Below are 23,572 nucleotides of genomic sequence, written 5' to 3' on the forward strand. Positions count from 1 at the left end.
CGCGGACTTGAGCGGCGGCGGCGGCTCGAGAGAGAGAGGGGCGCGGGCTGCGGGCGCGATGCTCGGCGAGGAGACGCGTCCGACGGCGGCCGGGCGCTGAGCCGGTTGGGGCGGGGCGGCCCGGGCATGGAGCGCGGGGGTGCCGAGCCTCGGGACGTTTGGGGCGCGTCTCGTCCGAGCCCGCGGCGCGCCTGAAGTTGCGGCCGGCAAGCGGCCAGAGGTTAGCGGACGGGCCAAGGGGACCCCAGAGAGCCCGGCGCGCCGCGGATGAGCCTTCGCGCCGGCAGCGAGACGCGGCGGTGGCCAGCACCTGAGCAGGCGGCCGGCGGGGGCCGATCCGGCGGAGAGCAGAGCCCGAGGCGCGGCGCAGCGCCGCTCCGCACACGCACACGGTACCAAGAGCCGCGCACCGCCCTTTCCCTCCCCGTTCCCCTCGCCTCCTCCGCGCCCTTCGCCCGCCACGCGTCGGGAAAGTTGGAGCCGTGGGGTCGCGACCGCAGCCGTTGAACCACTTGTTCCCGGCGCGGCCATCGCCCGCGGCGGGCGCCCGGGGCTTCCTTCCATCCTGGGCCCCTGGCCGGGATCCTGAGCCCCGCTCCGAGCCCGCGGCCGGACGCGCGGCAACTTTGATTCCCGGGAACTCGAATTCCCTCCGTGTTGGCCTTGGGAGGACAGGCTCTCCGCTCCCCACCCCGGTTCCTGGACCCGTGAACATTCGGGCACTTTGCTCTCCGCCCATCAGAGAGGGTCTGGGTCTGCGGCGGGGAGAATTTCGGGGTAAAGAGGACCCTGGGATCCAATCCCGTCCCCTCTGCGCTCTGGGTCCCCATTTAGACAGTGGAGATGGGGTGGGGCACACCCCCACAGCGGGGTTGGCAACGGCTCTGGAGGGACCTAAAGTCACGTAGCTCTCCCCAGCCCTCATCACCTCTCGGTGCCTGCGAGAGACCCCAGAGGACTCCCGCAACCTCCCCAGTCCGGTCCGAACACGGGAAAGGCGCGCCCCTCGCGCAGCCGGGAGCCTTGTGCGGCTCGCGCTTCGTCTCCCCGGTCGCCGGCAGGCCCGCCATGGGCGGTGCTGGTTGTCCCCGGGGGCCTGCGCTCCGGAGCGCTGCCCCTCGTCTCCCCTGCAGGTCAGAACCCGCGCGTTCCGAGGTGGCGGCGCCATCGGCCGGCCGGCACTCAGTGCCTTGCTTTCCCGGAGCGGGCGCCTAGAGTCGCTGCCTCCGTGCCGCGAACGGAGATCCAGTGCCCTCGCCGCCGGCCGCCGCCCCACTGCGACCCCAGGCCCCAGCCCTGGAGCTGGACATTAGCCTTTCCTGGGTAGTAACAAGCCCCCACCCTCCCAGTAATTCAGAAGGCAGCGCGCCTGCCTCTTCTACGTACTTTGCCCTCTCAGACCAGAGCCTGCATTGACCCTTGCCTTTTAGTCGCTCAGCAAGCACCCCCACTCCAGTTTGGATTTTGAAGTAAGCTGGAGAGGCACCTGATTGTGTGTGTGTGCATTGGGTGCAGTCACACCCTTGCGCAGGGAAGAATTAGGCTGCAGGGCTGGGGTGGGCTTGGTTGGGGCCAGGTGCGAGGTGCTGATGAGTCAGCCGTGGAGGGGGAGAGCTGGCTTGGAGTTAGCGTTTGGTTCATGGTGCAGGGGTAGGCGCACTGCGGTCAGCACTTAGGAGGGTGGGGGACCAGATGTCACTCTGCTGAGGAGGGGCTGGGAGGGGGCCCTTAGCTGGGGAATAGGAATGCTGGGTGCTGTCTGTTTCCCCGGGCCTGAGGAGGGTGGGAAGGCAGAGTGCCTACACAGCAGAGGGCGAGCGGAACAGTGAGCTGGAAAGGTGGCACTATAGAAGTGACTGGTGCGCCGGGAGGCCCTGCCCTGGGCGGTGGAGGGGAGCAGTGAGGGATAGGAAGCCCAGAGCTAGTGTCTTTGCCTTGTCTGGGCCTCCGTGCACATCTGCCTCCACCTTCCTGACTGCCAAACAGAGGGCTCCCCAGTTCTGCTTACCAAAAAATTCGAGGGTTGTGATGGCTGGCACGTGATCTTGGTCACCTCCCCAACAGCTCCCCCACCCAACAAGCTGTCTTACCTGCAGTTTCACCATTTGAGGTTCATTTCTTTGGGCTTAACATTTTAAAGGGCACCTTTCTGAAGTCCTAATTTAAAATGCACATATTTCTGGGAGGTGAAGGTCTGGTGGAGCCTTGCCGCCCGAGTGTGGCCTGTGGACGTGCAGCGTCAGCATCACCTGAGAGCTTGTTGGAAAGGGAGACTCTTGCACTCCGCCCCAGACCCCTTGCATCAGAATCTGTATTTTACAAGATCCTTGAGTGGTTTGTTTGCTCAGTAAAGTTTGAGAAACCGTGTCCACAGTACTTCTAGGGTGTGAGCATCTCGCAGTCTCTTGGTGCAGAGAGAATGTCCAGTAGGGCAGTGCATAAGAATGTAGGTTTGAGAATGAGACTGGACACTATGCTAAGGCTGGGTTAGCAGTCCACCACTGGGCCCTTGGGGCTATTCCCTGCTAATGCCAGGAGGGTGTCTGTGTTTTGGGGAACTTTGAACAAATTTGAGTAGTAACTCAGCTTTCTGTACAGTTAAAGCATTGCTGTGTGTGCTGCGTGTGGGCCAGTAGGAAGGGGCAGAGTTTCTGTAAGTTGGGTAAGCTGCTCTGCCTCGAGGAGGCCGGGGCCTGGGAGGATGCTGCGCCTCAAGGGGAAGGAATTGAGTAACTGTCCTCTGCTTCAGGTGTCTCTTGTGGATGGGTGGGATGACCCTTGACCACACCTCTCTGCGGCCATAGGCCTTGTGCAGAAGGAGCTGTGTAAACGCTAATTTGGGATAGTCCGCAGAGGGGACGATACTGACCAAGGCCCACTCTTAGCCCCTAGCTTGGGCTGGACGTCCCACTTCTGCTGCCTGGGGCCTTAGGAGGCCCCTAACCCCAAGACACGAGGATGATGCCACCACGTGGTGGCAAGTCACTTCCCTGGTCCTAGAGGAATAATGACGACCCTAAGGCCATCAGGGCTGGCCTGAGAGTGAGGATCTGAAGGACTTTGGAGGGATTTGGGTCAGAGGCCGGTGGTGTCACAGGTGAAAGGTCATGGCATGACTCGTGCACCCCAGCCCTGTCAGAAGAGAACTGTCCTTCTTCTAGAGTGGCCTCTGCCAGGAAGAGGGGCAACCCCTGCCGGGGTGCAGAGGGGCAAGGAGGAGCTGTCGGGGAACAGGGATCAGCATGTCATGGGCCTTACAAATGATGCAGCTAATGTGAAAGCTTTCCTTCATCACTGAGTTCAGAAATCACGGGCTTAATAAACGTCTTCACATTTTCTCAAACCCTCAGTTTTAAAACAAAATTCACTGTTTTAAAATGGAAAGATGGTTTTGAAAATTAACTTAATTTCCTTTGAACTCATTGGTTTCAAAGTCAATTATAGTGTTGTTTTTTGAAAAATTCATTTCTTTTTATTTTGAGCTTCAACTTGAGTTTTCTGGGCACTGGGGCAGTCCAGCTTGTCCCTTCCTGGGTGAGCAAGGTCATTCACGAGTGGGACCCTCTTTCAGGAGGGGAGTGTTTTGCCTCCAGTAAAAGAGAGATGGGGATCAGAGTGGGTCCCTCTGTGCTCCAGCCTTGCTCACGGCTGTGGGTAGTGCTGGTGCCGCTCAGGGGTCACCCACTGCAGGAAGCCTTCACTGACTCCGGGGCTGGCTGGGTGGAGCGGTCGCCTCTGCAGCCTGTGCCTCCCCCCTCACTGCCCTTCCATGGGGCGTTTTACTACTGTGCAGCGTTGGGCCCCTCTCTAGATGGCGAGCTCCTCCAGCACAGGAGGAGCTTACTCCTCTCTGTACCCTCGGGGGCTGCCACACTGGCGGAGTCTGTGCTCAGTAATCGTTCATTGGCTGGGTGCGCTACTGCGGGGTGATTATTTCACTACCTTCTCTAGCCCCATCACTAACTGATTGTGAACAGGCCAGGCGCTGGTGTGCCTGTAACTAGTTTTAACTGTTCATGTTGGTTACTTTCAAGACTGGGTGGTTAATGCCCATCTTGCCATATTCTGGGCTCTAGGCGTCCGCCCTTGGAGTAGAGGTCTCAAACTCGCGTGCCTGGAGAGGCTTGGAGGCCGACCGAAGAGTAAAGCAGGGCCAAATGTAAGACAGTAGGGCGTGGTGGGGACTTTGGGAACTGAGGAGTGCAGGCCCCATAGAAAAGGGACAGCTTGTAGGCAAAACCCATCCATGTGACAGAGCTCAGAGTAATGGTAACCCTGGGCCGTAAGGACTAGGGCATAAGGGGTGCTTCTGGAGTGCTGGAAATTTCTATATCTTGATCTGACTCTCTGCAACAGTGATGAGCAATCATTTGTGCAGAAGAGTCAATTCAGAAAAATTAGAGCATTTATAGGCCATATTCATTTTGGTTCAATATGAGCATAGCTTTATTGAATCCCATAGGGCAGAAAATGCATATTCTTACCAACTTTATTGACCAGAAGGGTGTCCGTGAGAGACTTGCGTATTTAAGAAGTAGCCGCATGGAGACAGCTGTGAAATTTAATCTGGGTCTGTCATGGGGAGTGGGGCGGCAGCGGCTGCTGCTGCTTGCTGGTCTTTATCTTTGGGTCTCGGGATCTGTGCTCTTGGGGCTCTGTCTCCCCTCGTCGTGACAGTCCGTGTGGCTCAGTGTATGGCCAAGGGGAATGGGAAAATCAGACATCTGTCGTCAGCCTCGGGGCCTCAGGCTGTGTTGCCTACGGTGACACTGCAGGCTCGGGTTTAGCATTCCTATTTTTTACATTTCCTTTGCAGAGTCTAAAATCCCATGCACATGCTGGCTGTTATTATGATCAGAAACCCATTCTCTTCGTGATTTTTGTAAGACAGCATGGAGGCAGACGGAGCTGGGGTCGAACACCAGGTCTTCCGCTTTGAGCTCTGCAGCCCTGGTCTGGCATGTAACCTTGTCCAAGCCTTAGGGTGCTCATCTGTTAAATGGGAATGCTTCTCAGTTACCTGGTGGGCTTGCTATGAGCGTACATAAGAAGAAAACTGAACAGAAAGCCTTCTGTGTGGTGCTCGGCACACTGCAAGGTGCAGGATGCGTAGCTTTTGTTATTATCCCTTTGATTCACGTGTCAGACACGTTGTATTCTAGCAAAGAGGTGAAACCTCATCTTATTTTGAGAGCTTGACAGGCTATAAGTTCATAAATTGAATTCTGCCTGAAGATGTGTGTTTATGTGTGTGTGTGGTTGTGGCTTTCCATTTTGAATTAGTGACTAACAACATTAAAAAAACGGCCTTTTCTCTTAAAAATCTAGATTTCTGGCATCTCTGACTAGAACTAGCAGTGTTGGGTCTGGGTTCCCAGTTGGCAGTTGTTGGTTGAGTCTGAATTGCAGCCGCCCCTTGCATTTGTTTGTGTTTTTCTTTTAAAAGTTCTTTATTTGAGGGTTGCGTATGTACAATAAGGTAAACATACGTTAAGTGAAAGTGGTGGATTTTTATGTAGCTGTACACCTGTGTAACCACCACGTGGATCAAGACACACTCCCCGTTCCTTGTCAGGCTCCCTCACGCCGCCTCCCAGGCACTGTTAGTCGGTGCCAGATGGAACCACTGTTCTGACTTCACTCTGACTTCTGTCACACATTGAGTTTTGCCTGCAGTCTTCCTTTTAGATGTAAGTGAACCTATAGCCTTCAGTTGTCTGCAGTCCCCACCATTCCCTATTGTCTCACATTTGACCCTGCTTTACTCATTGGTACTGCGTCCTGGCCCTTTAGCCATTTGAGTTTGTGACCTCTACTCCAAGGGCTGGGAGGGTCCTTAGAGACTAGCTAGACCTGCCATGTTACAGGTGGAAAAACTGAGGCCCAAAGTTTTGGAGTGGTCTTGTTCTAGCCCCTCTCCCTGGGTGAGGTGGGCCTGGGCGGTGGTCAGTCAAGGGCAGAGCACTGCTCCTTCCGCCCCAGCAGGAGGTGTGTCGAGGAGGCCAGGCGGGCCTTCACCCCCTGGACCCCAGCAGCCCAGGGCCTGGCCCCGCAGTCACAGTCTCCGGAACCTCTGCGGGCTGATCAGCCTGAGAGGGAGGGAGTGTCTTCCGGCCCGTGCCTTCCTGGAGATGCGTCTTCCCCTCGGCAGGCTGTTAGCGGCACTGCCTTCCTCTTTAAAGGCTATGCTCCATTTGGAGAGGACCTAAGATGCCATTTGTGACAAGGGCCCTGTGCGCCACCTTGATTGTGTCTGTTTCAGAAAGAAGGCTGTAATTTGGGAGCCAGTGAAAGCGAGGGAGGGAGGGAAGTAGAGGAGACAGCAAGAGAGAGAAAGAAAGGGAAGGAAGAGAAAACAAAAGGTGGCTGAGACCATGTCTGGGTATCCATTTGTATCCTTGGTCCTGTCCCCAGGGGATGCTGGCTTTACCTGGCTTCCCGAGGGCTGGGCTGGGGGTGGATTATGTCCCTCCCAGGGGCTCCCTTTAGCTCTGCCCCACTTCTGTTCTTTGCTGCAGAGGTGGGAGCCTCGTCATCCTGCCCCAGGCTCACCCAGGGCTTCATTCTCCTGCAACCCTCTGCGTCCCTGCTCTGATCTGCCCTCGCCCCGGGAGGAGGCTGATCTGGACCTTTTCTCCTGAGGCCAGGGGAGCTGATATCATTTCCAGGGAACCAACGGAGACAGAACTCTAAGCCAGGCCTCTCTCTGTTCCTCCTGCGGAGGCCTGAGGCTTCTTTACGGGAGACGCATGGGTGGACTGCTGCTGGAAAGCCTGCACAGACTGGACATTGTGGAGGGAGGTCCTTCCAAACCCGTCCTCCTTTATGTTTTAGGTCCCGCGTCCACTGTTGGGGAGGCCTTTCTTTCCGCCATTCAGTCAACCAGTAGCGAGCATCAGCTGTGTGCCGGGCTCTGTCTAGTTGCTGGGGATCCGGGCTGCGAGTCTGCAGCAGTGCTCTCCAATAGAAATATAATGCAAGCCGGAAATGCCTGCCACAGGCGTAGTGTTAAATTTTCTAGTAGCCACTTTGAAAAAGTTAAAAGAAATAGTTGAAATCATTTTTGATAATCTGTTTTATTTAACCTGTTATATCCAAAGTGTTGTCCTTTCAACATGTAATCAATGTAACAAATTATTAATGAGATATTTTCCATTCTTTTTTTGTTCTAAGTCTTCAGAATCTGGTGTGTATTTTGCGTTTACGGCTCATCTCAATGTGGACTAGGTACATTTCCCATGTCCAGTGGCTACATGTGGCTGGTGGCTACTGTATTGAACTGGGGGAGAAAGTCAGACAATAAATACACACACAAGGCAAGTACAGATGTCGTGGGTGCTACGGAGAAAACAGAGCGAATAGTTGACTTTCTAAAGGTGGAAGATGGAGTGGGCAGGGGAGGCCTCTTGCACGATGGGAAGATGTGGTCCATCCTCATGGACCTGAGCCCTGGCAGCTTGGGGAGGGGAGTGGTAGGAGGGAGGGGCTCACATGTCTACAGGTAGCCCCCCTGGCACCCCACAGCACTCCAGACACCTTGCTTTCGAGCATGCACTGCCGTGTCCCCTCTCCATAGAAGGCCAGGTGGAGGGGGACCTGGAATGGAAAACAGTATTTTAGAAAAGCACTTTATCTCCGGGGTGCCTGCGTGTGTGTGTGTGTGTGTGTACGTGTGTGTTTGGTTTTTCTCTGTCTTCTCTGCACACTTTCCACGAGAAAGACAAGGATTAAGCTCATCTTCCCATTGCGTTTTACACCCGGGCGCTTTCCAAGCAAGGAAGAAGGGGGCCTGGAAAGCTGAGGAGGTTGGAGAAACATTGAGTGTTTGGGGTTGTGTCCTCTGGGGGAGAGGGTTTGGCTTGTCCAAAGTAGGGGAGCCTGGATGCCAGAGGGTCTCAGGGTGCTTAGCAGACCTGGAGGCCTGTCTCCTCTCCCGGACTTGGGGTAGGAGGAGGCCGGGGCGGGGATGTGCTCGGAGAGGTGTGTGTGGGCAGAGTGCTCTGGGGCTGGGTAAATACAAACCTTCCGTGCTGTCTGGGCCTTGCCTGTGATGGCCCTGGGCCGGGGTGGACATTCAGGGGCCTACCACCCGGGCAGCGGTTGTGAGGTAGCAAGGCTCCGGGCGGGCACTGTGGCACACTGCGCATGCTCGCCCCATGGGAAGGGGGCGCCACTGCTACCATGCTTGCCTGTGCTTGTTAAGTGGGCATGTAGGACAAGTGTGGCCAGACACTTTGACTTTTCAAAATTATCTAGAAATCCAGATTTTAAAAAATATAAAATTTTCTTATTTTAAATGCTGGCAACTAATTCAGCTATTTAAAAACACCATGAGGTCATCCATTCATTTATCAAATGTTTATTAAGCCCTGACTGTGTGGCAGGCACTGTTGTAGGTCCCTGGGGCCCATCCATGGCTCCTGCCCTTGTGGAACGTATACTGTAGGAAACGCCCTTCAGCAAGCTGCATGTGGCCTGTGGAGGACCAGTTTCTGTGTGACCTCTGTCATAGAGTGTCAGGGCTGACAATAATGAGGAACATTTATTAAGCACTTACTGTGTGCCAGGCCCTGGGCTTAGCACTTTACATAAAATCCCTCACTTGGTCCTGACAACAACACTCTGAGATAGAGACTGCTGTTACTCATATTTTACAGATGAGGAATCCAAGGCACAGAGAGGTTAATCACTTTACCCAAAGTCACACAGCTAGCAGGTGGTGGGGTGGAATTTGAGCCAAGGCAGTCTGGCTCCTTAATCTTCACTCTCTTCTTCACCCTGTACTGCACTTAGAGAAGGCCAGAGCCAACTTCCTGACTACACAGGTGGAATCTGAGCCCAGAAAGGACAAGTGACCTCCCTCGGGTCTGCATGGAGCAGTGATGGGGCTGGACTTTCAGTCCAGGCCTGTCAGATGTGTTTAGTGCTGTCAGGACATCACCTGTGATTGACCCTGGGCGGGGGTTGGACATTCACGTGTCTATGGCGCCAGGCATTTAAGTGAGTGAGGCTGGGCAGTGAGTTCACCATCCACGGAAGTGAACAAGGGGACATGTCACCAGCATGGAAGCCACGGGTCCTGCACCCTGACCAGGTTGCCCCTACCTGGAAAGGCCATGTACTTCAGTGCTCTCTGTGCTTGCCTGGACCTGGAGACCCCGACCAGACCCCAGTCCTGCCCACCTGTAAAAGCAGGGGGTCGAATTCACTGGCTCCCATGATTTCATTCCAGCCCCGTACCTTTTCCCATCTAGCGGCCAGGCTGGCTGATGGGCGCCCCTCAGTGTTTCTGACCGAGTGTGAGTCCTGCACTGACCCTGGCCTGGACTCAGAGTCCTGGCCCAGGGAACCTCAGTGGAGGACCACCGGTTCGTCTGATAGTTTCTCATGTTGGTGTGTGCCTGGTAACCATGTGGCAGGGACACGCGTGTGAACGGTGAAGCACGCAAAGACGCCAGTACAGTCCTGTGTTGACTCAGGGCCTTTAAGCCTCTGAGCCGCGGTTTCTCATCGGCGAAGGAGGGAGAAAACCCTTCTGGCCAAGCCACGTGCTTCGGGGAGTGGGGCTCTCCTGAGATACAGGGAAGTGCTTGGCAAAATGCATTGTGATATATAGAAATTGCAATAAATACATAAATATTTATTAGTCATCACTATGTATTAATGACTTAACCATGCAGGGTTTACGAGACATATGCTGATAGGTGTTTAAATAACATGAAAGTCTCTAACTCCAGCAGTGGTGTCTTTGAATGGCTTGAGGACTTACGCCCACTCTATCAATTTGACACCCATCTTTGGAGGAAAGTGTGCAAGTCAACAAATATTTATTAAGCACCTACTGTTTGCAGGGCATTGTGCAAGGCACACTAAGGTACAGAAGTGGACAAGCCACGGGCCTTGTTTACCATGGGCTCTCACACTTATTCAGAGTACCATATTTGGGACAGTTGAGTCAGTGTGTGTGTGTGAGAGAGAGAGAGAGACAGAGGGCCCTGCAGCTCCCTTTGGGAATTTCAGCGTCTCATGTGGACTCAGCCGAGGGTTTCCGTCCTGGCTGTTCCTCACTCAACCGGGTGCTCTCCCCTTCACCTGAAGGGGACGGCTGGGGGCTGAGTTGGCACAGGGTGGCTGCCTCCTAGGAAGGGGACAGGAAGGGCGTGGGTGGAAAGAGTTGGGGTGGCGCAGGCTGGCCTGCTGAGCCCAGCCTGAGGGCTCTTGGAAACTGGAGCTCTGGCCGGAAGAAGGGAGCCCATGAATAATACAGCGGGCGGGAGGCTGTTAACTAGGTGACCTCGTTGCACCTGCGTGTTTCACAGCTTCCCTGGGAGCCACCGCGGAGGGCTGGGTGTCGGCGAGGGCAGAGGGGAACAGGACAGGCCGCTGGACCCACAGCTTCTCCCTTTTCCTTCCCAGTTTCCTTGCAGCTGTCCGGCTCGGAAGTTCTTTGTACTGACAGCTCTCTCTCCTTCTGACTTTGGCCCAGAAGGCCGCGGCTGTGTGTGTGTGTGCTTCTGGGCACGTGTGTGTGTGTGTGTGTGTGCACTCACACACAGGTGTGCTGGAGCCGGTACACCTGGATGCTCCTAGGCAAGGCCGGAATGTGAGGGTGGGCCCCCTGGGCCTGATTTCCAGGTCTGTTTGCTGAACTGGGTGTCAGGCCTGCCCGGGGCTCTGGCACTGCTGTGCTGTGTCACCTTTGTCAAGATGGCCCCCTCTCTGGGCCACTTCTGGCCACCATGGACAGTGCAGGTGCCTGGGCAGGACTGTTTTGTCCCCCAGGCCTTTGGCCTGTGACAAAGGGAGCACCATTTGGTGTAAGTGGGGGGCGGGTAACCCTGACTTTTTCTTCTAATGCTTTTGAGTCCATCATTTTAACACGGGCCATCTGTGGCCACTGAGCCCACGGGTCCATCCGTGTTATCGATGTCTGTGTTTGTCACTGCAGCCACACAGACTTGGCACAAAGGAGCCCCCGTGCCCCCATACCTCCTGGGAGAGCAGTCTCTGGGCAGAGACAAGAGCCTCTTTGGGACAGAGCAGAGGAAGACGAGGTGAGTGTGCAGCAGGAGGGCGTACAGGCAGGCCCGAGGAGAAGCTGGTGTGCCGGGTGTCGGGTGGGGGTGGAGGGTGGTGAGATGCTAGAGTTCGTCCCCAGGGAGGCCGGCTTTACCTTCCAAGGGGCTGTCTCCAGACCCCCGGCCTGGGGGTAGGAAGCGGACGGCCCTGGCGTGTGCCTGGGATGGGAACAGGGTCCCGGTCTCTCCTCCTCCTTTGTCCTGAGTGCTGTCAGCAGGGGCCTGACCCCTGAGTGGGTCCCAGACCCTCCTCTCCAGGACTGGAAAGGGCCTTGCCCCAGAGCCCACGCAGGGGCCTCAGCCTGCTTCCCCGGGCGTAGGAGCCAGGCCCCGCAGCCCGGCCTGCCTGCTGCCCTGTCTCAGAGCTGGGCCTTCAAGAGATTATTCGCCTCCCCACACACAGCCCTGTCCACGGACACATGGACACGTTTCATGCCTCGAGGACCTGGGAGCGTCTCCTCCTTGGTGGCTGGTCTGGGTGTCGCCAGGGCTCCAGGCACTGGGCTTCACCTGTGGGCCTATCGCTAAACAAGGGGAGTGTTTCTACCTCTGAGCCGGACCATCCGGGTTCAAATCCTAGCTCTTCCAATTATTACCTGTGCGACCTCAGGTAATTTAATTAATCATTCTGTTCTTTAGTGTTCCCATCTGGAAAATCAGGATAATAACAGTACCTACCACAAAGGGTTATTGGGAGGATTAAATGAGTTACTGCATGTAAAATGCCTAGAAAAACTGCCTGCCAAACAGCCAACGCTCAACCAATGCTGCTGTTAGTTCTTGTTATGCTACTGTTACTCTCAGCTATCAGTTGTTATTATGTTACTGTCATTGTTAGCTCCTGCATTTGAGGGGCTCACAGTCTTGCAGGCTGCCTTGGGGTGACACGAGTAACTGTCGCACCTATGAGAAAGGCTATGTAGGTTCCAAGGAGGTGGGGGGTGGTCAGTCTTGGAAGGCTTCATGGAGGAAGAGGCCCACTTGCTCCGTGCCTGCTGGCACTGTACTCCCGTGGTTGGAGGGCAGGAAGAGAGGCATGGGGATACAGTGGTCAGTAGCACTGATGTTGGTGCCAAGGCAGCTGGGACATTTTTAGTCAACTTTTGTTTTTCCAAAAAAATTTTTTTAATTGAGGTATAATTGACACACATTATATTAGTTTCAGGTGTACAACATAATGATTCAATATTTGTAGATATTACAAAATGATCACCACAATAAGTCTGGGTTACATCCGTCACCATACATAGTTACAGAATTTTGTTCTTCTTGTGATGAGAACTTTTAAGATCTACTTTCTTAGCAACGTTCAAATGTACAGCACAGTGTTATTAACTGTAATCGCCATGCTGTACCTACATTCCCAGGACTTATTTATTTTATAAGTGGAAGTTTGTAACTTTTGGCCTCCTTTACCCATTTAGCCCCCAACCACCCCCAAATCTGTTTTCTGTTTCTATAAATTCGGTTTTTTTAGATTCTACATATAAGTGAGATCATACAGTATTTGTCTTTCTCTGTCTGACTTACTTCATGTAGCATAACTCCCTCAAGGTCCATCCATGTTGTCGCAAATGATAAGATTTACTTCTTTTTTATGGCTGAATAATATTCCATTGTGTGTGTGTGTGTATACCACATTTTCTTTATCCATTCATTCATCCACATAAATTTTAAAATCAGCTTTTGAAATTAAAAAAAACACTGCTGAGATTTAATTGAGACTGCATCAAAAATATGTAGGTCAATTTGAGGAAATCTGACATCTTTATGACATTGAGTTTTCCAATCCATGAACAAGATATAACTCCTCCATTTACCTAGGTCTTAATAAATTTCTTTCAAGAATTCTTTTGCATTGTCTGTGTAGAGATCTTACACTTATTTTATTGATTTCCGTGTATTTTATGCTTTTGATACTATTATAAATGATATTTAAAGTTTTTTTTTGCTTCTAATTACTTGTTTCTGGCATATAGGAGTACAGTTGATTTGTTAAATATTGACCTGTATCCAGCGACCTTTGTTAAACTTACTTATTAATTCTGATAGTTTATCTACAGAATTTTTTTGTTTTTTAACATACAGAGTTATGTTTTCTGTAAATAATCATTTTATATCGTCCTTTCCGATACTTACATCTTTTTTCTTGCCTTAGTGCAGTGGCTAGGACTTCCAGCATAATATTGCATAGAAGTGGTGATAGTGGGCATCCTTAGTTTGATTCTGGAATTGAGGAGAAAGCTTTCAATATTTCACCTTTATGTGTGATGTTTCCTGCAGGTTTTTGTATATCTCGTTTATCAAATTAGGGAAATTGTCATCTATTACTTTTTTTCAAAGTTGTGGTAAAATATACATAACGTGAAATTTACAATTTTAACCATTTTTAAGTAGCAATTTAGTGGCATTAAGTACATTCACAATTTTGTGCAACCATCACCACCATCACCTCAAACAGAAGCTCTGTGGGTTCTGTACCCATTAAACAGTAACTCTCCACACTCTCCTCCAGCCCCTGGTACCTCTGTTCTACTTTCTGTCTCTGTGAATTGCCTATTCTAGGCATCTTGTATAAGTAGAATCATACAATATTTGTCCTTTTGTGTTTGGCTTATTTCGCTTAGCGTGTTTTCAGGATTCATCCATGTTTAGCATGTATCAGAATTTCATTCCTTTTTAAGGCTGAATAATGTTCAGTTGTGTGTATATACCATGCTTTGTGTGTCCATTCATCTGTTGCTGGACATTTGGGTTGGTTCCACCTTCTGGCTATTGTGAGTAATGCTGCTGTGGACACTGGTGTGCAAGTATCTGTTTGGGTTTTGCCATCAGTTCTTTTCACTAAGTATCTAGGAGTGGAATTCCTGGATCAGATGGTAATTCTACATTTACCTTTTTGAGGAATTGCCATACTGTTTTCCGCAGCGGCCACTTGATTATATATTCCCACCAAAAATGCACGAGTTATAGTTTCTCTACATCTTCACCAGCACTTGTTATTTTTCTTTTTTGTAATAGCCATCCTAAGGGATATGAAGTGGTATCCCATTGTGATTTTGAGCTGCATTTCCCCAGTGGCTAGTGACTTGGAGTATCTTTCCATGTGCTGATTGGCACTTTGTACGTCTTCTGTGGGGAAATGTCTGCTCAAGTTCTTTGTCTATTTTTGAATTGGGTTGTTTGCTTTTTTGTTGTTGGGTTGTAAGAGTTCTTTATTTGCTCAGAATATTAATGCCTTATCAGATATATGATTTACAAATATTTTCTCCCATTCCATGGGTTGCCATTTCACTCTATTGATAGTATCCTTTGTTGCACACAAGTTTTTAATTTTGATGAAATCCACTTTATCTTTTTTATTACTGTTGCTGCCTGTGCTTTTGGTGTCATACCCAAGAAATCATTGCCAAATTCAATGTCATGAAGGTTTTCCCCTAAGAAGTTTATAGTTTTAGTTCTTACATTTAGGTTTTTGATTGATTTTTAGTTAATATTTGTGTATAGTGTAAGGTAAGAGTCCAACTTGATTCTTTTGCATGTGGATGTCCAATTTTCCTAGCACCATTTGTTGAAAAGACTGTCCTGTCCCCAGTGAATGGTCTTTGCACTTTTGTCAAAAATATATCATACATGCAATGGTTTATTTTGACGTTCTCTATTTTATCCCATTGGTCTGTATTCTGTCCTTACGTCAGTACCATGCTGTTTTGATTACTGTAGCTTTGTAGCAAGTTTTTAAATCAGGAAGTATGAGTCTTCCAACTTTGTTCTTCTTTTTCAAAATTGTTTTGTCTACTCAGGGTCCCTTGAAATTCTGTATAAATCTTAGGATGGGTTTTTCTATGTCTGCAAAAAATGCCATTGGCATTTTGGTAGAGCTTGCATTAAATCTGTAGATTGCTTTGGGTAGTATTGTATCTTAACAATATTAAGTATAGTATCTTAGCAATATTAAGCCTTCCAACCCATGAACACGGCGTGTCTTTCCGCTTAGTTATGTCTTTAATTTCTTTCAGCAGTGTTTTGTAGTTTTCAATGTAGAAGTCGTTTGCCTCCTTGGTTAAATTTATTTGTAAGTATTTTATTCTTTTTGATGCTTCTGTAAATGGAATTGTTTTCTTAATTTTCAGATTATTCATTGCTAGTGTATATAAATGCAACTTATTTTTGCATGTTGATTTTTATCCTGAAACCTTGCTGGATTTATTTATTAGCTCTAACAGTTTTTTAATGGAATCTTTAGAGTTTTATACATATAAGATCATGCCATCTGTGAATGGAGATAATTTTAATTCTGCCTTTCCACTTTGGAATTGGAAATTTATTTCCTAATTACTCTGGCTAGAACTTTTTTTTTTCCTGGGGAAGATTAGCCCTGAGCTAACATCTGCTGCCAATCCTCTTTTTGCTGAGGAAGACTGGCTGTGAGCTAACATCCATGCCCATCTTCCTCTACTTTATACGTGGGATGCCTACCACAGCATGGCTTGACAAGTGGTGCCATGTCCGCACCCGGGATCCGAACTGGCGAACCCTGGGCGGCTGAAGTGGGGCGTGCGAACTTAACTGCTACGCCACCGGGCTGGCCCCCGGCTAGAATTTTTTACTACCATGTTGAATGGAAATGGTAATAGTGGACATCCTTGTTTTGTTCCTGATCTTAAGGAAGTCTTTGGCCATTGAGTGTGATGTTAGCTGTGGGCTTTTCATATTTGGCCTCTTTTGTTCCTTCTTGCTAAGAGTTTTTGTCATAAATGTGTGTAGAATTTTATCAAATGTATTTTTGCATCTGTTGAAATGATAATGTAATTTTTCTTCTTTCTTCTGTTAAGGTGGTGAATTACATTGATTGATTTCAAAAGTTAACAAACCTTGCATTCCTGGAGTAAATCCAACTTTGTCATGATATATTATTCTTTTCATAATCCCTTGGCTGCTATTGCAATAGCTATGACAGCTTTCCTTTGACTATATTTTGCATGGTATATGTGAATTATTAATATTCTGTTTAAGATTTTTTCATGTGTGTTCATGAAGGAGATCAACCTGTGATTTGCCTTTCATGTGATATCCTTGTCAGATTATAGCTGGCCTCATAATATAAACTGGGACCTGTTTCTTCTTTTTCTGTTTCTTTGCAGGAGTTTGGATAAGATTTGTGTTATTTTTTTCCTTAAATGTTTAGGAGAATTCAATAGAGAAGCACTGAGAGCTTATATTTCTTAGTGGGAAGGTTTTTGATTACAGTTTCAATTTCTTTAGTATAAATAGGACTATTTATATTTCCATGTTTTTGTGTGTCAGTTTTGGTAAGTTGTATTTTTGGAGCACTTTATCCATTTTATATAAATTTTTAAATGAGTTGATGTAAAGATATTCATAATGTTTCCTTTATTGTCCTCTTATAATCTTTATACTCTGTAGAATCTGCAGTAATACTTTCTTTTTCATTCATCATTTTGGTAACGTGCCTTCTCTGACACTTTCTTCATTGTCTTGCTGATCACTGGAGTTATCAATTTTGTTAATCTTTTCAAAGACCAACTTTCAGTCCACTGATTTTTATCTATTTAATTTTGTTTCTATTTCATTAATTTCTGTTCTTATTAGGATTTTTTTTATTTCTTTCTACTTTATTTGGGTTTAATTTACTTCTTAGAACACTTTTTGAGATAGATACACAGATCATTGTTTTTCAGATTTTCTTCTTTTCTAAAATCTGAATTTAAGGCTATAAATTTTCCTCTAAGCACAAAATTTGTATGTCACAAGTTTTGATGTCATATTTTCATTATTGTATGGTTTAAAATATTTTCTAATTTCTGTTGTTTCTTCTTTATGTGTTTTTAGAAGTGTGTTGCTTCATTTCCAAACATTTGGGGGTTTCCTCATTTTTTTTCTTGGTTGTTTTTGAGCTTGCTCTGCTTTGGTCAGAGAACATACTTAGAATGATTTCAATGCTTTGAAATGTTTTGAAAGTTACTTCATGGCCCAGCGTGGTGGACTTTGGTAAATTACCCATTGCTTCACAAGGAGAATGTTTATTCTGTTATTGTGTGCAGCACTCAACTTCGTCAGTGAGGTCAGACATGTAAATCATGTTGATCTGATGTCGGTATTCTTACTGATTTGTTTTCTACTTTTCCGTCAGTTTTTGAGAAAGGTGTGTTGAAGTCTTTCATTGTGCTTGTGGAATTGTCTCTTTCTCTTTCTAGTTTTCCCAATTGAAAGTCCCCAACCCACAGGAAAAGGGCATTGGAGGGCCACCTAGACGTAAAAAGCCACTTGACGTTTTGTGTGGTTTTTAATTCTCCTAATTTCTTCCCAACATTTTATCGTAAAAATTTTCAAACATGTGTGTTCTGGGTGAGCAGGTGGGATAGGTGGCCAAGAGAGTAAAGACCCAGAGACAGTGAACGAGACACATGGGTTTCTTGGGAGTTACTTACAGGGAAGGTCCAGCGGCGGCCGGCTGGACAGCAACGTGCACCAGCTACCGCCCCTGAGGGAAGCTGGCTTGTAGGCAGAGGAACAAAGGCTGCGTGCGTGCCAAGGGGGACCATCCCTGTGTGACCTGCCTTCCAAGGATCAGAGCCCGCCGCAGGGCCTCCATGTTCCCTCAGACGGCGAGGGTCTTGGTGCTAACTCTCCCACGAGAAAGCAGCTGGGTTGGCCAAGCCCAGGACTGTTATCATCGTGAGGGCCGGCACACAGCCCCGACAGCAGCCTCAAGGACACATCGTTTTTAAAGGGGTGCACCAGCTAGTGCCCTTACAGTGCAGAAAGGTTGAAAGACTTGTACAGTGAACACCCATATACCCCGCACCGGGATTCCAAAGTTTATGGTTTGTTGCATGTCCTTTATCATATATCCATCCATCAAGCCATTTCTTTGGGGCTGACTATCAAAGTTAGTTGTATAACATTAGTTCACTTCACCTCTAAACACCTCAGTGTGTGTATCATTAAGTGGTCAACTCATCTAATTTTACAATCAAAAGTGGGGAGCTGAAACAATTCAGGCACGAGGACACCTCTTTAAGGGAGTGTGGGCCAAGAAGGGAAGAAGACGGTGTCACCAGAAAGTTTCACCTGGGAGACCTGGGATGGTGATGGTGAGGCCGAGGGTCCCTCTCACCTGCCAGGCTGCAGGGATGGGGTCTGTCTTGGCTTCTGTTGAACACTTTGCATCCAGCAGCTCAGGACTGGCGCTCAGGATGGGTTTGTTGAGTGAATGAATGACATGCTTCAAAGGGTGGGAGTTGACTATGTGACCTGGAGGCGAGATGCCCAAGCAGAGAGTGGAAATTTATGGAAGACAGCTTGGGGTCCGTTAAAAGAAGAAATTTGTCTTTCTTTCTTTTTGTTGAAATATTATCTTTTATTTTATTTTTTCAGATTTATTTTTGGGTAGGTAATATAGCACATGTGGAAAATTCAAAAGGCCCAAAATGGAATAGGGTGAAATCTCTCTCCTACTTCTCTCCTCCAGCCACAAGGTTTCCCACAGGTGGCCAGTTTCTGGTTTCTCAGTGTCCTCTCAAATAGTCCGTGCACACATGTGATGATGATGATAGTGACACTGCAGTCATGTGCCATGAAACAATGTTTCGGTCAACAGCAGACCACATATGTGACAGTGGTCTGGTACAGCCTGGGTGTGTAGGAGGCTACACCGTCTAGGTTTGCATAGGTACAGTCTGTGATGTTTGCACAATGAGGAAACCGCCTAACTACGCATTTCTCAGAACATGTCCCTGTCATTAGGCGAAGCATGACTTTAATAACACTTACTGAGTGCTTACTGTATGTGAGCTTGTATTCCAAGTATTTTCCATGCATTACCTCATTTTATCTTCATGCAGCCCTGTGAGGCAGATATTATTATTATCTCCATTTCAGAGGTGTGGGAAACTGAGACCCGGAGAGTGGCTCAGGCAAGCTCACACCCCTGAGTGGGCAGCCAGCATGCGAATCCAGCCAGTCGGGCTGCTCTCTTGACCTCTCGTTCTACTCCTTCTGCAGTTCTCAGAACCAGTTCCATCTAAAGGTCCCTCCAGTGGCCTGGTGGTCGTGCACTTAAAAGTGCACGAGGCTGGCCAAGGAGGTGGCGAGCTCCCCATCCCTGGAGGGCATTCAACCAAATCACCCCCAAAGGCTTCTGCACAAATAGCTTTGATAGTTTTTCCCCAGCTTTGGTTTCTGCTGCCCGTGCCTGCAGGGCTGTCAGTCTTCTCTCCTGTCTCTTGGGCTCTCATGTCCTTATCCTGCTCCCTGGAACCCTCAAAGAGGATCCCTTTCCCCATCTTCTAAGGAAGAATGAAGTCTGCCTTCCCCAGGCTGTGAGCAGGAGGCAGTGGTGAGGCACAGGTGGGCGGTGGGCGCTGGGCAGCCGCAAAGCAAGGCGGTGTCTGCCAGGGCCGTCCCCTGCTCCTTTCCTGGTCCCTGCCTGCCCCATGACTAACCCCACTCCTTTCCTGCTGTCCACCCCGCCCCCACCCCAGGCCTGGCCTAGTGAGAACCCGTATGCCTGGGGAGGGGGGTGGGGGCGTATGGGAAAGAGCTGAGTAAAACTCTTCGCTAGGAACAAATCTCATTTTCAGGAAAGTCTTGACAAAATGAGGCATTAAATTACAATATTTCGGAGAGTGTCGTAATTCTATTGCAGATAGCCCTTCATCATGGAATCTGAAAGCTCAGAAAATACAAAACTCATTAGATTAAAATAAACCACCTACCGCTCTGGAGAAAAGCTTATTTATCAATATCAATTTACTTATGATTACTCTGGCCTGCAATTTGTTATTTTTAAGAATTATGATTTGTGTATTGCTCATACAGATGTGAAATATTTTTTCATAAATTGAGTATCTTAAAAAAGATATCCATGTCCTTAGCAGAGGTTAGAAAGTGGTTATTGGGGAGGGGGAGCAGGGGGCAAGGGTCAGGAGGTAAACTAAAGGAGGCTGGGCTGGGGGATGGTGAGGAAGTGTGTGTGAGTGTGTGAGGGCCTGAGTGGAAGCAGATGTGGACAGAGGGAACCCAAGGTCACGTGAAGCCTTCCAGTCTTTAAAAGAGGCTTTTGATTCATTAGGAGGAAGGACATCCTAATTAATTGAGCCGTCTACAAGATGGAGTGTGTCCTGTGTAGGTAGTGAGTTTCCCGTCACTGGAGGTATACAGGTTCCGTCGCTAGAGGTATACAGAAGCCCTGTGAGGAAGGATGCTGTAGAGTGCAGCAGTCCGACAAGGAGCCAACTGTAGTCCTCTCCAGTCCCGGTGCTCGGGGAGTCTCGGAGTCGCGTACGCTGGGTCTGGGAGGGAGGACAGTGTGGGCAGCCCTGCAGCGCGGAGAAGAGAAGCACTGGGTCGGGAGTCGGTGAACCCGCTCGTGAATCCGCCGGCTCTGGTGCTGCTGGCTCCAGGCCAGCCCCTGCTGTGTGGGGGCCACAGAAGGAGCTGGGGTCCTGGAGGCAGCGCCTCCTGGGTGTGCATCCTGCTGCCGTCACTTTCTGCTGTGAGACCCCGGTCGGGTTGTGGACTCTCCCCGAGCCCCAGTTTCCTCTTCTGCAGAGCCAGTCAGTCAGGCCCCTCACGGTCGTGGCGAGGATTATGAAGTTATGTAGAAAGTCTGGTGCATGGTAGGCCCACTCAGCACATGTTAACACCCCTCCCGCCGCCTTCCTGGGCCTCAGTTTTCATATCTGCAAAATGGACAGCCTGCTGAGGCTCTCTGGGTTTCTTCTGGCTCTGGATTTCTGCCCCAGGTTCTCGGTGTTCCTTGTGTGAGGAGGGAAGGGGGGGGCATGAAGTGCTAGACCCCTGTGGTCTCCAGGCCTCCACGGGCCTGTCCAGCAGCTCCCAGCACCTGGACCCTCTGATGGCCACCTGCACTGGCACGGCCGGTTTTCCTGGTCAGAGGGTCCACTGTAAGTTCTCCGTGTGCTTGTTCTGCCTTTGGGAAACTGGATCCCCATCTCATAGATGGAAAGTGGAGGCCCAGAGAGGAGAGGACTCGTATGCTCATCTGCCTCCCCACAGCCTCCGGTCCCCTACTCTTGACTCCACTTCCTGGGCACTCCGTGCTTGGGGGCGGGGGGAGGAGGGGAAAGCCTTCAGAATTCTTGGGAGGGTTTGGCCTTGAGACACCCTCATTGTAGCCTCTCTTTGGGAGAAGAGTTGTGCTCTGGTTTCCCTTTCCTTCCCTCCTTCCCTCCCTTCCACTTATTCTTTTGTATTTTCTACACCTAACATTGAACACCCTCTCTGCTATCACAACCCCTGTGCTGGCACTGGAGCAACTGAGGCAAATAAGGCATAGCCCTGATTCTAGGGGATTTCAGAGTTCAGGGAAGGAGACCCATGTGCATGGGTGTACACACACACACACAGAGCATAGGGAGTGCTCAAATTGGGGAGTCTGTCAGGGCCACAGTGGGGTGGAGGAAGGCATGCCAAAGCCCAGTTGAAATCAGAGAAGACTTCCCAGAGGAGGTGATGGCCAAGCTACCTGTGGGAAGTGGAGGAGGAACTTGCTGTGAACTTTGTGCCCCTGCAGAGCTGTGGCTCACCAACCGCCCAATGGCCAGCTGTGCAGTGCAGCTGGGGCCAGGTTTGCTACCACTCCCTGCCCCAGGCTCTGGGCGAGTCCTCTGCCTCCAGAGGAGGAGGGCGGAGCAGGCAGGCCTTCTGGGCTGGGCCGGGTGAGGAGCACATTTGGGCAGAGTGAGAAACGGCAGGCAGAGAGAGAGGCAGCTGCAGCACCAGGAGGGCGCTCGGGCCTCTGTGGGTGGGTCTGCTTGCTGGGGAGTGGGATGGGGGGGGTTGGGGGGAGGGCAGTGGCAGGAGGGGACAGCCATGGGCTCACCTAAGCTCCATATTCCTAGCTTGGTCTGTCGTAGCTCAGTCCGCCCTCCAGGGTTTGGGGTCATGCCTCTTGTCCTCCCTGAGATTCAGTTTCACCGCCTGGAAAGCAGGGTGACGTTCCTCCTCCAGGGTATTGTGAGAGCCAGATCACCCAGAAGGCTGGACAGCCCTAAGCTGGTCAGGGCAGGACGGACGGCACTCTCTGTTCTGCTCTGAGACCACCAGGCTCAGTGTGGTCTGGGGTCTGTCCCCGCTGGTCTCCCGGGGCCTGTGGTCCAGATGTGGGGTGCGTGTGGAGGGTGGGGGCTGTGATGAGCGTGACAACAGTGACGTGTCCTACACGTGTAACTGGGCATTGCTGTTGCTACTCCTGTCCTTAGTGTTTTGTGAATTGGGCGGAAGAGACGGGGTCTGAGAATGGGGCAGCCCGGAGGACGTTTGACTCAATTGGATGCTCACATGCGAAAGTGCGCTGCGGGCGCTCTCAGTTAATCCTCCTAACAACTCGCCAGGTAGTTGCTGTGCCCTCAGTTTTACAGAGAGGAAACTGAGGCTGAGCAGGGATTTGAACCCAGGTCTCTTGCTCCAGCTTCCCGATGGTTCCCGTGTGGAATCCTTTCTCCGTACTCCACGGTAGGATAGCCTGGTGGGACCCAGGTTCCTCACTGAGCTCTTAGTGGAGGGTCCAAAGCTCTTTCCCCACCTGGACCTGCTGGCTCCCTCATTCTCCCTTTGGGAGCTGTGGTCTTAATAAGCATGAAAACAATCGAACAGCATCTCACACAATTATGTGGAGAGGAAGCAGCTGTCACAGGCAATCTGAAAAAGATTTATCACTTAACTTACAGGGAGAACTATCAGCTTACTGGTAGTGAGCAGCCGTGCCTCACCCTCCCTCCTCCCGGTTCCCTGGGGTGGGGACACAGCCTCCCGTTGGGGGTCCCCTTCCCCCACTTGGCTGAGAGCGTCTTCTCCTGCGGCTGATAGGGCTCCGGCCCAGGCCTTCCCTGCACCACCACCTCAGGCTGTTCAAGCGAAGGGACCCTGTCCATTTAGTCATTCAATCACTCATTCGTCGAATGTTCGCTGTGCACCTACTATGGGCAGGCTCTGAGCTGGCTGGGAGGAGCTCTCAGCATAGTCAGTGAAACCAACGCATAAACGAGAGCTCCCACTGCCCTATGTCAAGTGCTTTAAAGTACATGAGTACATGTTAGGGATCCCAAACAGAGAATGGAGGGACTGCTTGTGCCTGGGGGGTGGGAGGACTCCAGGGAGCTGACCCAGGGGCCTCTTTCTGACAGGTGAGCCCTGCGTGGCCATGTGGGAGGAAGGGCTCTGGATGTGGGGCCCTGCCCAGGCAAAGGCATGGGCTGCAATGCCTTAAATGGCCTGTTGCAGATGAGACAACGAGGCCTGGCGAGATGGGCCACCTTGCCCTGGGTCACCCAGTGGTTCACAGCTGCGCTGTGGTCAAGAACTCCCATTCGCCTGAGAACAAGGAGAGGCTGAGGGCCAAAGGGGTGTCCGTGAGAGACTGCAGACTGTCATGGAAGGCGAGGGAACCAGTTTGGCTAAAATCACAGTGAGAGGGAGAAAGAGAGATTGGGCCCGCAGATCATGAA

The 23,572-nt window shown here is 50.3% G+C and overlaps 1 protein-coding gene across 1 annotated transcript in view; it reads left to right on the forward strand.

Moving 5' to 3' along the window:
* LOC123275617 (cadherin-23-like) overlaps positions 1-23,572 on the forward strand; it is a 323,533-nt gene continuing 299,961 nt past the window's right edge. Inside the window, exon 1 of the mRNA XM_070489764.1 lies at positions 1-392. The gene's annotated coding sequence lies outside the window, so the exon portion shown is untranslated. The remainder of the gene's footprint in view (positions 393-23,572) is intronic.

This window comes from Equus asinus, chromosome 2 (genome assembly GCF_041296235.1).
Source record: "Equus asinus isolate D_3611 breed Donkey chromosome 2, EquAss-T2T_v2, whole genome shotgun sequence".
Taxonomy (NCBI): domain Eukaryota; kingdom Metazoa; phylum Chordata; class Mammalia; order Perissodactyla; family Equidae; genus Equus; species Equus asinus.